The 18,315-nt window shown below is 43.8% G+C and overlaps 1 protein-coding gene across 4 annotated transcripts in view; it reads left to right on the forward strand.

Moving 5' to 3' along the window:
• Positions 1-18,315, forward strand: part of GRM8 (glutamate metabotropic receptor 8) — a 685,094-nt gene that overhangs the window by 24,322 nt on the left and 642,457 nt on the right. For all 4 annotated transcript variants that reach the window (XM_077338334.1, XM_077338332.1, XM_077338336.1 and 1 more), the window contains one exon: positions 768-892. The gene's annotated coding sequence lies outside the window, so the exon portion shown is untranslated. The remainder of the gene's footprint in view (positions 1-767; positions 893-18,315) is intronic.

Raw genomic sequence — 18,315 nt, forward strand, 5'->3', positions numbered from 1 at the left:
GGAGAACTGATGTCTTCCTTCTCTCATCCCTTTCCCTCCTCCTCTTTCTTTCTCTGTCTCTTTCATCCTGTCTTTCTCTCTCTCATCTTTCTGAAGGTTTCCAGGCCCCCACCTGGAAGTTGGCAACCCAGCTAGCTGCATATGGACGAGGACTCAGGATTAGTCTGCTACTTTTTAACCACTTCAACACACTGGATCTCAAGACTGAGCGGGGAGAAGGGGTGTGTGTGAGGAGGGCCAGAACCCAGGAAGTTCATAGAGCAGGTGTATGTTCTAGCACCCATTGTATTCCCAGGTACAATGGGCTTTGCCTCTGGTATTACATAGTTCCCCTTTTCTGTTTCCTTCTCTCCTACAGTCTTTTACAAGCACCTTCTGGTTGTGTGATTTTCTCATTTAAGTAATAAATTCATTTATTTGGAAGCTGACACTGGTCTTGACAATGTTGAACAAGCTCGAATCTTTCAAATTTGATTTTTGGAAACATACATTCTAAAATATATTTTAAGTCAAAGAGAATGGGAGTGGAAATTGCCAGCTGTCCTCATGTCCAATGAACTCTGTAGCTCAGAAATGATTTGAATTCAGATATAGTTTTCTGACAGTACAATCCAAAGCTTCAATGGACTCACAGGGGTATAACTCTCATATACATGTGCTGTAACACCTGTAGTGCCAGTATACATATTTAATTTTTTAGAGCTGCCCACTTTTTGCTTTCTGTACCGCTTTTTCATCATGTTTTCTCTTTTTTCCCTGTCTCTTAGAAACCCCTGAAAAAGAGAGTGGAAACAGCGCCACAGGCAAAATCCACCTTAGTTCACAGCTTGACCCGCTTATAGGCTTAATCCAGCAGCTGAAAACCAATATGCTACAACACATTTGGTGTCATGTAAGTAGCTGTTCTTTAGTTTGATACACCTCCTTTATCTTGTTGAGAGCTGCCCAAAAACTGAGTGTTGTTTATAAAGGCAGTTGAAAATAGCCTTGTTTGAAAACTTCCTTTATTACAATTAAGAACAGAAGAATAAACAGATTTGCATCCATTCATCATTTGGTTCCACTTATTGTGCATTGGCTTGCACAGCATAAGGTGTTCAAAATGTGTTCAGATTTTGTTTTGTATTGGCTCTTTTGTGAACAAAAAATATCTGTGCAGCTATACTGTGGTATTTTCACCAACTATACAGAATAAAACTGTACTGAGACTCTTGATTCTCTAAAGATCTTGGTTATATGTATCCGTTTTCTGTAAGCTATCATGCCAGTCAAGTCATAAATAAATAACAGCCTGTTCACTCAAACCACTGATTAGATTAATACCAGCAAAATGTCCTTCCTTATGATGACAGTGTATGAATGTGAAGGGAGGCCTTATACTTTTCAAAAAAACCTAGGAGTGTGATTCTGTTCTGTGAACTCACATTATTCACTTTCACAAGATAAAGCAGGGGTGCAATCAAGGATACCACTGGAATGGGAGTTCAGATTTGCCCTAGTTACTCCAGCCATTCAAAAACAAGACTATCCCTTTTGGTATAAACCAGGCTTTCTCAACCCTGGGGCTTCTTGATGGCCCTGGAAGGGTTTCCTGAACGGGTGGGGGTTAATTAATTTATAATATATATATTTAAATTGTTAAACATTTATTGGGTAATATGACCATATATGGTCATATTACCCAATAAATGTTTAACAATTTAACATATATGGTCATGTTAATTTGCACCCCTCCCCTCTCAAAATGGTCAGTGATGAGTCTGGAGGGGGTGGGGTGGAGCCTTGGGTAGGCTATGTACACAGATGTGCTTCCCAACTGTATGCTGCAGGGTGATTGTTGTATTTGTGGTTCTGCTGAATTGCAGGATTGGAGCAGGCAATGTAATTTACCAATGCAAGGCTAGATCCCGTCTGCAGGATCCAGTTAGTTTAAACCGAAAGTGACTGACAGTGCCCACTGATGGGAAGTTCCAGGGAATTTTTGCACAGTACCAAATTACGCTTTGTGTCCTGCCCACAATTGCAGGATAGTAAATGGCGCTATTTCTCCCCTCTGCACTCTGTCGCCGTATCTCGCCTTTCCCCCTCCTCGCTAGCTTGGAAAAAGGCACAAGAAAGAGCAGCACACTTTTTAACTCACTGCTCCTTGGCCTGTCAATCAATGGAGGAAACCAATTGGAGGTTTGTTTCCAAAGTTCCCCCCACACACACACACTGAAATGCAATTAAAAAAAAATTGAAACCAACGTGTGGCAATGTGTTCTTGTTGAAATGCATATGCATTGTCATGGAAAACAGAGCACACTCACAAAAAAAATCACACACAGGCGGCCTGCCTCTTGTTTGTCACACCCCAATTCCTTCTTCTCCCCACCCCACCCCTTTGGTCCACCCACCTCCCACTCAGAAAATGGCAGAAAAACCTCTCCGTGCTGGCATGTAAGAAAATTAGCTTACAAAAGAGAAAGGTCCTGCCAATCCCTGCTACACAAGGGAGTAATGTGTGTCCATATCAGTTTGAGGATATTTTTAAAGCCTTGGACTCTTGCCTTCTTTCTCCCCAAGCAATTCTGAAGTGGGAGTGGTGCCACCTGAAGTGCTGCCGCTTTCCCCCCCCCCACGCACACTCCCGCTGGCCAGTAGAAGCCGCTTCCCCACGAGGCTTCACTGCCTGAGCCACCACTGCATGGGGAAAGGTGTGTGTGTATGCGCACGGGGGGGGCAGCCGTCGTTGCGGTTCGAGTGGGTCAGTAAGATGTTCAATACTATTAGATATGTTCAATAGTATTAGAACTCAGTTTAAGGGCTAAGTGCAATGATTTGAAAAACTAGAAATGGAGGAAAAGGAGCACTGGATAAAAACTGAACATCAGGATCCAAAAAAAAAATTGAGGAAAATGTCCTAAATATGAGAATCAGGTGAGCATACATCAGGTGAATCAGGAAATGCAGTGAAAGGGAGCGATCCCTTGAACTCAGCCAATGCTTAGCTAAAGTGTCTGGGAAGTCAAGTCCATTTTTTTTTCTGCAGTTGACTTGTCTTTTGGGAAGCCAACCTTCAGAGGCTCCAATAAGTCCATCTTGTCTTTCAGCCAATGTCTGTGCTAGCAGAAAATTGGTTTTCTACTGAAGGAAAGTTAATCTCCTAGCCACTGAAGTTGGCTTGGGAAAACTGGGCAGGCTTGTTCTAGGGTGATTTCCAGGAAGTAACAATGAAGCCAAGGACATTTCAAGGCAGATTTTTCAGGTGATTGCCCAGCACTAAATTGTCACCTTCTTAGATCACCGTTTTGTGATGAATAGAAATCCCTAAAATTGAAGCTTAATAAGACAACTCAGACTTTGGGGGATAGAATTTAAAAATCCTCCCAGAGACCAGCTACTCATGGTAGAGACCAAGATTTAAAGAAATACACCCCACCTTCTCATGCCCAAACTACACATAGGGAACTACTGGAAATGGAGAGAATTCTCAAAGGTTGTATGTGATTCAGCTGTTACGCTCTGTTGGCTCCAACACTTAATCTGGGATGTAAACAGAATATCTGAATAGATGAGTAAGAAAGTTTGCATATAGGACAACAGGTGCTTGTGATTTTATTATAAAAACTATATATCTCATGCTCTCATGTTGTTTTTTTAAATTCATACAGTCTTTGCAACAAACTTGTAAACAAAGATCTCACTTGAACACCATGGAACCTTTATCCCTGAGTTCAACCAAAGGGCTTCTTTTTCTGTATCATGGTTAGAAAATTACTTTATCCAGTCCACCCCACCCCTGCAAAATCAAATATTTTGCTGCAATAGGTCTTAGAGCAGTTACCAGAAAGGAGGAAACGGAGGGTTTGCTAGCATTCCATTAAGATGGCAGATGAGGCAGCAGTTAATAATAGTAAATGCTTCAATGACATAAGAATTCTTGTGTCTGTTCAATAAATGTCTGGTATAAAGCCAATCTAATTACACCATCAGTGATTACCAGTCATTAGGCTACAACTGTGAGACACAATAAGGCAAGACTCATTAACCCTAAAACCAGTCCCAAGACTGAGAAGCTTAGAAATGACCTCCCCAACAGAAAATGCATGTGCTGTAGCCATTCAGAACAGTTTGCCAGTTTTTCTGCACTTATAATGAGATTGTTTTGCACTTGCATGTGTGTTTCTGGACTGGCAATTGCCTTGAACTATCTGTTCCAGATGTTTAGTAACATAACTAAGGTGAGGCATGAGGGGGAACATCCATCTTAGATGATGCCAGGACAGTGGATACAAAATGGGCAATACCTGAGTCAAGAATACCCAAAGGACTGTTTCCACCTATATTTACTTGCATGTATTCAGAAGTTAGCAAGAGAGGCCCTACTACAGAAACCCATGAATTCAAAATCCATGAGGTTTTGCCCAGTGGTCCCTGGCATGGCATATGACTTCTTCATTGAATGCCTTCTTGGAATAATCAAAACTTGTTTTACTTTCCATAAGACCTTTTAACATCTGAATTCCTGCCCTGCGTATTTTTAAAAGGCATTTATTATTCTGCATTATTAAAAGGCATTATTTATTCTGCACCTATCTTTCATCCTGGCAAGTCGGTAACTAAATAACATCTTTCAAAATCTTAAAGTACACAAATATCAAATGAAACAACAAGCTAACCTAATGAGTAATAGTCATTTAGTTCCCTCAACACACCACATCCTAACTAACTGTTACACAGTTAAGTGGCCCCAAATCCCTCTTTAAAAATTCAGACATATAAGCCTAGTGAAAGAACAGGAGAAATGAAGCCTGTCTTACAACATCTGGAAGGGAGTCTCAAACAGTTTGGTCTGCTACAGAGAAAGCAAAAGTGTTTCCTTGTAAAGGTCAGAATGACCAACAGGAAGAGGCATAGCCATATGTATGCCCTCAATGGAGGAAGCCATTTGTAGAAGCTGCCTCAAACCAGGTTGAATGGTAACTCCACTCAGTTTTAATTGTATCTCTGCCTGTATCCCAGAGAGACCCAGTCAAGTGCGAATAGTCTTGTCATGCAATCATCTCCTGACAGGTATAATATTCCATGGTCTGCAACACATCCACCATAGGTGTATTCCTCCTGACCATTTTCTGGCAAGCTTTTATCTCCAGAGTCAGCACTTACAAGTATCTTTCATTACCAAGTTCTACTTACAATTTTTGTGCTTTCTCCTTCCATTCTAATTCCTTCTGCATAGCTGTTCTAAGAGGTGAGCAGAAGCCGTGCCAGTGGACCAGTACTCCTCCTAGTATTCGGCTTAGTTGACAACTTTTCTAGCACAACAAAACAAAATCAGAGTCCAGTGGCACCTTTAAGACCAACAAAGATTTATTCAAGGTGCGAGCTTTCGAGTCCAAGCACTGAGAGCCAGTTTGGTGTTGTGGTTAGGAGTGCGGACTTCTAATCTGGCATGCCAGGTTCGATTCTGCGCTCCCCCACATGCAACCAACTGGGTGACCTTGGGCTCGCCACAGCACTGATAAAAGTGTTCTGACTGAGCAATGATATCAGGGCTCTCTCAGCCTCACCTCCCTCACAGGGTGTCTGTTGTGGGAAGAGGAAAAGGAAGGCGACTGTAAGTCACTTTGAGACTCCTGGTAGATTACTTCTTTTTCTTCATTTCTGGACAGGGATGGGTTGAACTTGATCCAGGCCCATGTTTAGTAATCTATATAGAATTATTTAAATATGAAATTGTTTATATTTCCATTAATAATTCACCATGTAGTTTTTAAAATATATTTTCCTTACTCCTAATTGTCTGGATCTCAGTCAGTGAAAGAGGATGTGAAAGGAAAGATGCTATGAACTCCTTCAATGATGCAATATGAGCAACTACATGATCACTCATTTATAAAAGGAAATCCTTCCTCATGCTCTCTCTTTTCCTTTTCATTTAGGCTGAATGTATGACTGGCTCAAGGACACATAATTTGAATCCAATAGCACCTTTAAGACTAACAAAGATTTATTCACGGTGTGAGCTCTTGAGTACATGCACTCTTCCTTAGACAAAATGGAACAAAGATAATGAGAGTACAGATATAAGACAAAAGTAAATTACTGACAAATTAGTAAACTTTGTCATAATAACAAAATTATATATCAAAATAATATCAAAAGTATGGTCAATCTTTGCTAAAACAGCCAATCAGTCCTTTTGAGTTCAGCTGTAGTTCACAAAAATATTGGAGAAATAAAAATGTCAAAGATAGTAATTAATGGCAGACACTTTCCCAGGGCCTTTTCGCACAGGGATCTTTGTTGCAAATTGTTTGCGGAATGAAAAATCGCCATTTAAAATAGTGGAATTCGTCGTTATGCATACCTGCCTTTGTAGTGGAATCAGTTGCGTTTTTTAGCGTTTCCCACAGGCTTCCGGTCTCGGCAGAAATCGCTAGAAAGGAAGCGCTATTGCCAAGCTCGTCCCGCCCCTGGCCGTCAAGCAGCCAATGGGCAGCCGTTAGCATGCTCCCAAACAGCCCATTTCCCTTTAAGAAAGGTTTAAAAAAAAAAAAACGACCCATAGCAACGAATCTAGGTAGATTCGTTGCTACGGAGAGACCCATCCAGCTGCCTAATGTGAGCTGTCGTTTGATTGTATGATCGTTTGCACGCTGCCTCGAGTGATAAAAAAAAAATCCCCCCCCCTCTCACGGGCCCGATTTTCGGCTGAATTTATTTGTAAAAAATAAAGGGACTTTATTTCAGCAAACGGGCTTTTCAGTGGTTTGTGCTTAGTGACTAAAGGTGAAGGACTGAAGCCAGGGAAGCCTCTAAACAGAAAGAGGCTCGCTGGTGCGTTTATCCCCGCTCGCTCGGAGAAAAAAAAATGGCGATCGCTTCGCCGGAAGTTTGGAGGAGAGAGCCAGGGGGAGGGACTTTGAAGAACCAGCAACAATGGTAACGCACAGGTCTTTAGCGCTACTGTTGCAGATTGGTTGCAGGAGTGTATCGCTATCCGGAGGGTGAATCCACTTTTCTGGATTCCCCTGAAAGCGCCACAACGAAGCGCTTTTTGCTGATTGGTTTCAGGATTGTTGCAGATTGTCTACGACGTTGTGGGTTATGGCAAATTAGTAGCGTTTCCAAATAGCAACCATTGTGCTACTTTGAAGCCGTGCGAAATGGCTCCCAGTTTTGAAAAGAAAGAATTAAAAGAGGTTAGTTGCTTGTCCCATCCATCTCCACCCAAGCGTGGAAGCATCCCTGCAAGTGACAAGCTGTGCTGGCAAGTTATCTTGTCCTGAGACCAGAGCGTTAGAATTGAAATTACATTACATTTTACTTACATCACATTACTGTCACATTGTCCCAATTAAAATAAGAAGAAGAGGGGATTGTAAGGAATGTGGATATAAGTGTTGAATGAGATTAGCATTAGTCCTTGATGAGTCTAGGGTATTCCATTGTTTTGACTGTTGTAATAACTTGCATTTCTGCAATCTTCCTTTCTAGTCTGTTATGGAATAAAACGGCTACTTTGAGGTCCCTCACTGACACATAGTGTGCTTCGTGACTAAGTAGGGATTTGAATTCTGGTTTCTCAAATCTTAGACCAGCACTATAACAACACCTCTCACATCCTGGAAGCTCAATATGAATTTCCAAATGCATCTCAGAAGACATGGTAAATCCACGGTGAATACTGGCTTCTCAGATATCCTGGCCTGAAATTATGGGAGCAACTGTTTGGTTGAAGTAGTGCCCCGGACAGTTGAATCACCTTACTGTCTATATTTGATGAACCAGATTTATTTCCTCCTCACCCACCCCCCCACACACACAGATGCACAGAGACAAAAAAGAGGCTGTTCCCATATCTTTCATTTCTTTCTCTAAAAAGCTGCACATTTAAGTCACCATAACTTCTAGCATTTAAGCCAAAGGCCTCTTGTCCCCCCTGCCCCCTAACACACATAGCCAAAGAGAGAAATATTCCTCTCTACATTTCTTTTTATATAAAGCTGCAGCTCCCAGGATACAAAAATCACCTTTACTTCCAGTGCATTGTCTGTTTTGATGATCCACAGGTTGAAAGTGGAAGCTTTAGGTAGCACCTCCAAAGATCCTGAGTTAAATAAGGTAATACTGTGGAGAGGTGCTGGTATAAATGTCCTAAAGAGAAAGAAAGTGGCATTGGCAGCCTCTTTATGAGACTACACAGTTTAAGCCTAACCAGCTTAATGATGCTATATGGCAGCTGGAGGGGCACTGTCCCCTCTGGGAAATCCCAGGAAGATTTGAGCACAGCCCCCCTTAGGTTAATACCAAAACCTTGAACCTGATCTGGGCCAGAACTGGCAACAAATGTAGCTGTCTCAGCACTGGCTGGATGTGGGCCCTTCAAGGTGTATACCATGCCAACAGGTGCTAGTGTGCCAAATGTCACATGAGCTCATACCAGGGGAGGCATTCCTTGAAGCATGTTGGTCCCAGGACTCCTCCTCTTCCTCCTCCTCCATGCAGAATACATTTTGTTTCAATGGGGGGGGGATAGAGGAAGACCTGAGTTCAAATTGATCTGAATTCAGCAGGATCCACAACGGAATAAATGAAGTAAGTGCAGAATCAGACCTGCATAATTCTAAAATCCAGGGATATCACCAGCAACTTGGTTTTTTCCATCTCATATGCTTTGTTGGGGTGAAAGCCCAACAATTAAAGCTTGTTTTCAATTACCTTTTCCCAAGAGTTCAGTAGCACATCTTTTCTATTAAGACTTAGAAACTTCTTGTTAGACATGAGCATCTTACAATATAACAAAAATTTATCTTTGCCACACTGAAGCTTCCAGAGATTTCTGATTTAATTCCGCTCTGAGGGCTACCTTAGAGACACAATTCGGCATGCCTGATATGCCGCAAAGAAATTGCATTAAAGGTTGGTCAATTGCTTCATGAATTAAACCCCCACTATTTGGGGAATTACCTTAGTATTAAATGCCTTGATTGCTCCAGGTATAAAATTCCCACCCCTGGTATGAAAAAAAAATGAATTAGAGCATTACTGAATAATTTTGCCTGATGCTTAATGTTTTTCAGATGTGATTTCCAGCTTAAGTTTACTTCAAATGTCATACCCAGATAAACTATCTAACTTGGTTAATTTTCTTTCCATTAACTTGCCATTTATATTCAGGAATATTTCTTTAGAAAAGTTCATGATTTTAGATTTCTGGGTGTTTATAGATAATTCCTCATTTAGACAATATTCAGAGAAGGCCTTCAGTAATTTACAAAGGCCTAAGGGAACAAGAAAGGAGCAAGGTGTCATCTTAATACAGCATTAATGGTATTTATTCATCTGCCAGACTAGGGGCACATGATAAGTGGGGAACTAAAAATATAGACAGATCATTTATATATGTGTGGGACAATATACAAACTTGCTTAACCCCCCTTATTTTTGGGGATGTCAGGGGTCAGCTGGCTGAAACCCTGTCTGAATTAGAAGAAGAGGAAGATCTACAAGTCTTACCAGGATCAGCCCCTGAGCCTCAGCAACAGCCCAGAGTCTCAGACTCAGAGGTACCAGAGCCTGAACCACAACCATAAAATCATAGAATCCTCTGACAGATGGCTATCCAACCTCTGGTTAAAAATTTCCAAAGATGGAGAACCCACCACCTCCTGAGGAAGCCTGTAATACCAAGAAACCACTTTGTCAGGAACTTCTTCCTGATGTTTAGATGGAATTTCTTTTGCATTAATTTCATCCCATTGGTTCTGGTCTGTCCCTCTGGGGCAAGGGAGAAAACTCTGCTCCATCTTCAACCATTTATGCACTGGGAACTTCACTGCCCCAGCTCCTGTGCAGGAGCACAAATCAGGGACGGATGACATGCACCAGGCCAAATGCTCCCCAGTGTGGGTGCAGGAAGAAGTGGGACAACCTGCCACGACTAAAACTCCAGCCTGCAGGCTGGCATGAAACCTCCAGTGCATAAACGGTCTTCTACATGGCAGCCTTTTAAATACTTGAAGATGGTTATCAGATCCCCTCTCAGTCCAAGTACCCAGCATCTCCAGCTTTTGGACACCAACCCTGTTGCTCAAGCCCCAGCAGCAGCTGGCTCCCCACCCTTGTCTCCCCACCTAGGGAACAATGATGTAAAAAGCAACACTCTGCTTTGCAGGAAAGGCAGAGGAGCACACAGCTAATTGCTCAAGGACAATCAGGCCTCCTAGAGTCAGCTGAAGATGATTTTAAAAGTGGTGAGGGCAAAAGCTCATTCGTGCTGGCACATCTTGCCGTGTGAGTGATTTCTGGCTATTGGCCCCAGCTTCCGGTGTGCAACCATGTCTTTGCTCATTCCCTTAAATTATCTGGCTCCCTGCACATCTGCACCTGGAGACTTGACAGGAGATTTCTTGTTTTTGCTGTCCTAAAATTCCTATTGGAACTCAGTCTGAGGAATTAGGATATAATGGTTGGATTAACCATAGCAGCCTTTTGTCCATTGGGTTTTTTTCTCTATTTTTTTCTGAAGTGGCTCTTCTTGTGAATCAAAAGCTTCTTTTACATCAATAAAAGCTGCAAAGAGGGTTCCCCATTTTACTACAGTGTATTTTTCTACCAGCAATTGTAAAACCAAACTATGGTCTTCTGCAGGTTGGTCTGTACGAAAGCCGGCTTGTTCAGTTCCCAGAGTGTTAGATGAATAGACCCAGGATGTTAACATAATATATAGGACTGAAGCATAGCGCTGCTGTACTACAGATAGTAGACTTATAAGTCAAATAGGGGCAAAGCCCGTTGTATCCAAGAATACAACGGGCGCTAGAGCTTGGCAGTGGGAAGAGGAAGGGGAGGAGTTGTTCAGTCTGTAAGGGCATGGGGTTGAATGTGTGTGTTGTGTGGGAGGTTGTGGTGGCGTGGTGTCAAATGAGGGCATGGGTGTGGAGATATGGGTGTCAAGAACCTGTGGTGTGGAATGTTCGTTGAGTGTGGGAGAGGACTGACCTTTGGGAATTTTGGCATAGTGGTTACAGATGAGCTTTCCAGAGCCATGTCCTCAGATATGTGAAGGGAAAATCAGACTGGAGACTCTTCTTAGGGGAAGATTACATGGCAACCAATTCCTCCCAGTTCTGTGTCATTTCCCTTCTTGTGTGAATTAGGCCACATTCACTGAAATGCCCCTCTGCCCTAATACACATGGGGTAGTCACAGTACACAGGTGTCCACCCTTTTCCTTCTTTTCCATTTTTTTACTGTTGGTAAAATGTTATGTGCCCGCATGCTTCGTTCATGGTTGCTCCTTAGAAGAACGGATTTTTGTACCCTATTGCTTACTACCCAAAGGAGTCTCAAAGCGGCTTACAAACACCTTTTCCATTTGTCTCTCCACAATAGTCAACCTGTGAGGTATGTGAGGTTGTGAGAGATCTGAGAGAACTGGGAATGGGCCGCAGTGACCCCGCAGGCCTCAGCTGTCTCAAAGCATTTTCCAATTGTCTTCCCTTTCTCTCCCCATAGCAGACTCCCCATGAGGGAGGTGGGGTAGCGAGCCTCACAGGGAAGCTGGCAACCCTAAGAGGAAGACTCTCTGTGCACAGCAGTCTTGACCTTAGTAAGGTTTTTTATACTGTTTTTTTATTTGCCAGGCCAAGGTTATTTGCCAAGGTTATTTGTGTCTCCAGACATTTACTTGTTCTCTATTTACAGTTTCAGGCTGTAAATATGTATTTAGATCTTCCTGCACTTTCCAGACTCACAGGACTGATGCTGGTCTGCCTGTCTGCACCCCAGAATACAAACAGTTGCTGATAAGGTCTGGCCATAACCCATAGGCCAGGAGGGACACTCCTGCACCACTCCCTACCAACTGCAGGCAAAAATGGCTCATTTGAAAGTTGGACTCTGAGGCATTGTCCGCTTTTGAAGTCCCACCTCCAAACCTCCAGGAATATTTCCAACCCAGGGGTAGCCAACCTCCAAGTGGGGCCTGGAAAGCTCCTGGAATTACAGCTCACCTGCAGAGTATAAAGATCAGCTCCCCAGGCAGAAAGGGTTACTTAGGACAGAGTTGCGGTAGAGAAAAATCATTTAAGGCCTCCCACACAGGTTGATGTTGAATTGAAAGACTTGAGGCCTACTGCACAGGGTTGTTGTGCAGATGAAACAGGAGACAAAAGAGCCAATTTGTTCGGCAGAATAACGCTGTGCAGTGGCCTCAAATCTGCAGAGAGTTGCAAAAAAGAAAGACACATGGCTTGGCTGTGTCTAACCTCCGGGCAGAGCAGTATTTTAAGTGAGAAGGGGCTTTTCTGTGGCCTCCCTGTTAGGCAACATTTTGGCAGAAGGGGAAAGTCACCCCCCCCTCAAAAGGAAGGGCCTCAGGCTCCCCTGCGTTGCTCTTGGAAACCCCTCCCTCCCCTCAGTCAGGGCCTGTCAGAGGTTCCTTCGCAGCAGGCCTCAAGGGGGGAGGGGAAGCACTCTCCAGCCTCTGGCCAGCTCTGTCAGGGTTCTGAGGCAATTTACAGTTGGACATGACAGTTAGGACAGCCTTGGGACAACAAGGGCTGGCACAGCCTGAGTTCTCATCCCCCTTGGCAGCTCTACTTGACCTCCTCTCCCTGCGATGGTCAGGAGCAGACTGGCAACCAGACTGGGCTGGGTGAATTGAATTTTGGTCTGTCCTGGTGAGGGGCCAATTGGAAGGTGCTTTGCACGCCTCCCCATTGGCCGCTTGGCCCTTGAGTGGCACTTGGAGGGGCGAATCAGGAGCCGCTTCACGGCTCCTGATTCACCCCTCTGAGTTTTTATCATGGACAGAGCCCGCCCTAACTCCTCCCCAATAGCCCTTAGGGCTTTATTTTTAACCGCAGGAGCGGTTAAAGATAATGTTGAGGATCTGAAAAGCTTCCTTTCTTGTATATTGGAACAATAATAGCCCTTCTCCAAAAATCAGGAATAATTTCTGAGCTATTTATTCTAGAAAAAATAGGAGCAGGAATCCTTGCCCATCTTAAAAAGGTCAGCTGGACATAAGTCTGGGCCCGGAGCCTTGTGATGTTTTAGTCCTTTACTCAAACTTGTTTCTCTTGCAATAATTGGAGGCCAATCCAGGTCCATCAGTATATCTGACACCTTTGCATTAACAACGGCAGAGTCAAAAAACAATTGACAAAAATGTTGTTCTCACACAAAAGCAGCAATGCGATATGTGAACTTCTCTCTTGACCCTGCAGCCTCATTTATCAATTTCCAAAAGACATTTGAATTGGCTGATACTGATAATGATGCTTCCTGTAGCAGTTTCCAAACTATTACTGTATCTTCTTTTTTCTTTTGTTTTATCAGGGTTTTCTTTAGGTCTTTTGCTGTCCCAATAACACTAATAGATCCCATTTGAGATTATATTTATGGACTCTTCTGTGCATTTGTCTTACCAGGTCTCTTAACAGCCTTAGTGATCTGCAATTGTTATCAAAACATTGATTTTTTTATGGGTCTCTGATTCTTTGAATAAGCTTGTTTTAAAATAATAGGCTTGAAGTTTTCAAAAAGACGCTCTAGCATTATCAGATTTTGGACCATCAACAATTCATCCTTTATTTGTTTAGCCATATTTATGCAGAGATGTGAAAACATGGGAACCCTCATCCGTTCTAATGTGCAACCTTTCACTTTTACTTTAACCTTGCCCTATATCCAAGGATCATGAGATGTTAGTGCAATATCGTAGCTAATGAGGTAAAGTGAAGTGCGATTATTGCTAGTTGAAATCTTTCCCCCAATGCCTCACCATGATATCTTGGGTGGTGAATTAGATTCAGAAACAAGAGCAAATAGTGCAACAAGTGTAAAATGGGAGTGATATGTTTCATGTGGCTTGCCCCTGATAATAAAAAGACCACTGCATTTTGTACCAACTGCCGGTTCTGAGCCATCCTTGAGGGCAGCCCTTCGTAGTATTCTACAGTAGTCAAGCCTATAGATTACTGTTGTGTGGCTCATCAGTGGCTAGGTCAGCAGTCTCCTGCAGGGGACAAGATTATGAAGTAAATGAAGTTGTAAAAGTGCGGGGTTTTTTGCCAGAAAAATAATGGAAACAGGCCAAACGGAACTCATAAACTCATCATGGTATCTGTTAAAGGAAGTAGGAAGGTATCCAACACTTCACTCAAACTTGATGACTTATGAACCAACAGCACCTCCAGCCTGTCAGAATTCAATTTATGTTCTCTTAGCCATTTGGCAAGGGTACTCAGGCACTGGCCTAGGGCAGAGGCAGAAGCATCTAGAGGCCTATTTAATGGCACAGCCAACTGTGAAGCTTTGAATGATCTCTTTCTCTAGTCCTGTATCTAGTCTTATATTCAAGATACCTTTCAATGCAAGTCAAGAGTTAGCAGTGAAAATAACGGTTAAAAGCCATATGCCTTCTGTATTCTAGAAATACTATTGTTTTAGATATACAGCACTTTCACGCTAAATTCAGTTCCCAGCCATTGTTACACATTCAAGCAGGTCATTTTTACAGATCTGAAGCATATGCTGCAACATATGTTCAACATTCTCACTGCTGAAGCAGCAGTGAGAGACTTCAAGTTGTATCACAAGGTTTCAAGGCAACATTTGGCATGTGTGTGGAAAGATAGGGCAGCTTTGCCCAGAGTAGATGTGAAGTCTACTTTTTTTGAAACACAAGATCCCTTTCTCTTGGCAAGGGAACGGCAGGCAGCACTTAGAAACCAAAGAATTATAGAATGCTGAGATTTGTCTTTGAGTACTGAATCCTCAAGGCATGTGAGGAGCACCATGCCAGGAGCTCAAACTGACAGACGTGCATATTAGACACCGGCTTCCTTGTGAAGCGAGACCAAGGTCAAGAGTCATTATTTAGGATATTTCTAGGCCACCTCCACAGACTCCAGTGTGATGTAGCTTACAGTTAAAACAAAAGAACAATATCAAAAACAAGTCATTGGACACGAACAGAAGCAAACAGTTTTAAAAGCTGCTAAGATAAAACTTCTAATTAAAAGGCTGGGTTGTATTTTGGGATGATGCCTTTAAAAAAGTGAAGCAGGTAGCAAATGTCAAGGGGGAGGGCACTCCAAATGCAAGGTGACACCACCAAAAATATCCTTTAACTAGTCACCGCCTGCTTAATCTCTGAAGGAGGGGGCAAAGAATGGAGGGCTTGAGAGGCACCCATTAACAGGCAGTGAACAATATGGGCATCAAAGGTCAGAACCAGAACTTTGAATTGTGCCTAGACACAGATGGGTATCCAGAGCACACCTGTCAGCACAAGGGTAATACAGTCCCTGTAAGCAGCCCCTGAGAATAGCCTGGCAGCTGTATTTTGGAATGAGCTCCCGGGAGAGCTACGGGCCCTGCGGGATCTTTCAACGTTCCGCAGGGCCTGCAAGACGGAGCTCTTCCGCCAGGTTTATGGTTGAGGCTGGGGCTGATAATAGATCTATGCCCCCCTGGGGACTCGGGTTCCGGATACGAAGCAAAACATCATCAGGACCTCCTCTCCACCCGCTAGTAGTGGGAGGGGGGGAAGTGGAGCTGCCGTTCTTGCCATGCCAGTAATATTGGCAATGTTATTATTGTTTTTATGGGGTTTTAATGGGGATTTGTGATATTGTTACCTGCCACAAGCCGCAAGGGAGTGGCGGGATATAAATCTAATAAATCTAATAAATCGAATAAATCGAATAAATCGAATAAATCGAATAAATCTAATAAATCTAATAAATCTAATAAATCTAATAAATCTAATAATAATTTTGATTGGCTGTTCATTAGATGAATGGTCAGTCAGGTAGGCAATGCATCTCTAGCTCTCCCACTACCTAAGTCGCATTGTATATATGTTACAGAAGATTATTAGTCACCAGTGTCCTCAACCTGGAGTTAGCTAAACCCACAGATTGGGGCCACATGGAACCTAAATAAATTGGAGGCTACAGCTAATAATAAAAATAAATTTGGGGCATGTCCCCAGATCACACTCTTACCTCTTCAGAATAGAGCTGCTACAGCCCAGTCCAGCAGTGGGTGCCAGCAGCTGCAGCGGGCATGGCCTCAGCAATCAAGGACACTGGCAGCCATGCCAGCCTGGCCTCAGTGGCAGAGGAAGCATGGGAGTTGATGCAGTATGGCTGTAGTGGAAGAGGATCCCAGGCTGCCGTGGCAGCAAAGGACACCCAACAGAAGCACTGGGCCTGGCCATGATAGAGGAGGATGCCTGGGAGAAAATGTGTCCCCGCTGCGGTGGAGGAGGTTTGGCAGCCAGGCTGTGGTGGCAGAAGATGCCTGGAAGCTGCACCAGACTTGAGAGCAGCTGTGGAAGATGACAGCAGCTGTGCTGAACGCAGCTGTGGCTGAGAAGGATCCCAGTAGCTGTGCTGGGCTGAGCAGCAGCAGAGGCAGATGGATGCCAGGCTCATTCCCTCTCAGTATGCCTCTCCTCCGTCACAAAGGGAATTCACTCCATGAGTATCATAGGCCCCTGCTTGTCTATTGCAATTCTCTAACTGCAGAAATTGCAGAAGAAACAGAATCTGTTTTAGCATGTTGTTGTTGTTAGGTGCGAAGTTGTGGCCAACCCATCGCGACCCCATGGACAATGATCCTCCAGGCCTTCCTGTCCTCTACCATTCCCCGGAGTCCATTTAAGTTCGCACCGACTGCTTCAGTGACTCCATCCAGCCACCTTATTTTCTGTCATCTCCTTCTTCTTTTGCCCTCAATCGCTCCCAGCATTAGGCTCTTCTCCAGGGAGTCCTTCCTTCTCATGAGGTAGCATGAATAAACCCTAAATGATTTCTTCTTTTGCAGGCTTAGAGCCTCCACATTTATTGAATGGCATCTTCCTGTACACTCTTTTCTTAGGACCATCTGTCTGGAAACAGGTCAACCCCCCCCCCCCATGCTCATGGTGGACCCAGCACTTTGGAATGGCTTACCAGAGTGAGAGGGTGGAAGCTGCTTTCAGTTTAAGATTTTAGGAAGGTGTATAAGATGGCTGTGTTTTAGAGCAGTGGTCCCCAACCCCCGGTCTGGGGACTGGTACCAGTCCGTGGATCAGTCGGTACTGGGCCGCAGCTCCTCCTCGTCCTCCTCCCCAACTCCTGCCTCAGGGGCTGCCCTGCCACTCTGCCACCGGCTCACCTTTGGTGCTCTCCAGTGGCCGTCATGGCTGGGGCTTAGCGTGGCACTGCGCAACTGCTGCTGGCAGCACCCCCCAGTGGGCGGTGGGAAGTTGAAGGGTGCTGGCAGGAAATCAAGTGAGGCAGGTGCTCAGGCAGCGGCAGCGACATCCCTCAGCAAAAGACTACCCTCCCCCCCAGGCCTCAGTAAAATTGTCAAGCATTGACCGGTCCCCAGTGATAAAAAGGTTGGGGACCACTGTTTTAGAGGACATTTAGTAGAAGGTAAATCAGTTTTTATCATGGGTGATGTTTTTGTTTTGTTCGATTCCGATATACATTTTAATGGATTTGTAAATTGTCCTTGCTTGGTGAGTTGACTTTAGTCTAAAGGAATAAAGTGGGATGCAAATTCTTAAAGCCATAAATGAGTATCAATTGCACAATGAAAGCAGTGCATGCTGTCAGTGGAATTAGACTTTCACTGAACACGGTCCACTAAAATAATGACATTTATCTTGTTTGTTCCTTTGAAGCTTTAAAGGTTCTTCCACTATGAGAAGGCAGTAATGACTGAGTGAGCATGTTATTCCTTCCTTTTTTCCCCTGGCCATTCCCAGCTGCAGTGGGGAAGCCTCTCAATTTGCACAGGAGAACAGCAAGGGTTGATGGCCCTGGGCCACACACACCTTGTGAATTCTGAAAGTACAGCCGAGAGCATTCCCTATATCCAGTGCAACACTTGGCAAGGAGACAGCGGTTTCTAAAGATGGAAATTATCTGCTGGAGGGGAGAAAGCTGGCAAACTGGTGAATGAAATGGGCTACAGAGGGTTCATAGAGGTGGACAGATATGAAGAATAGTTTTCAGTGGAGTTGAAAGAGATATGATAGATCCCAGGATGCCTGTGCTGTGCATATTCATTTGTCCCATGACATTAAAGCGTGATGCAAAACTGAACATTATTTTAGGGAGAAGTGTTTGCTTTGCATGCAGAAGATCCCAGGTTCAATCCTTTGCATTTCAGCTTAAAAAGATCAGAAGGAAGATGACACGAAAGGTCTCTCCCTGGGAGCCTGAAGAGCTGCTGCCAGCCAGAGTAGACAGTACTGGCTCTTCCTTGATAGAGCAGTGATCTGACTCAGCATAGGGCAGCTTCATGTGTTCCAACGGA

The sequence above is a fragment of the Paroedura picta genome, chromosome 5 (assembly GCF_049243985.1).
Source record: "Paroedura picta isolate Pp20150507F chromosome 5, Ppicta_v3.0, whole genome shotgun sequence".
Taxonomy (NCBI): Eukaryota; Metazoa; Chordata; class Lepidosauria; order Squamata; family Gekkonidae; genus Paroedura; species Paroedura picta.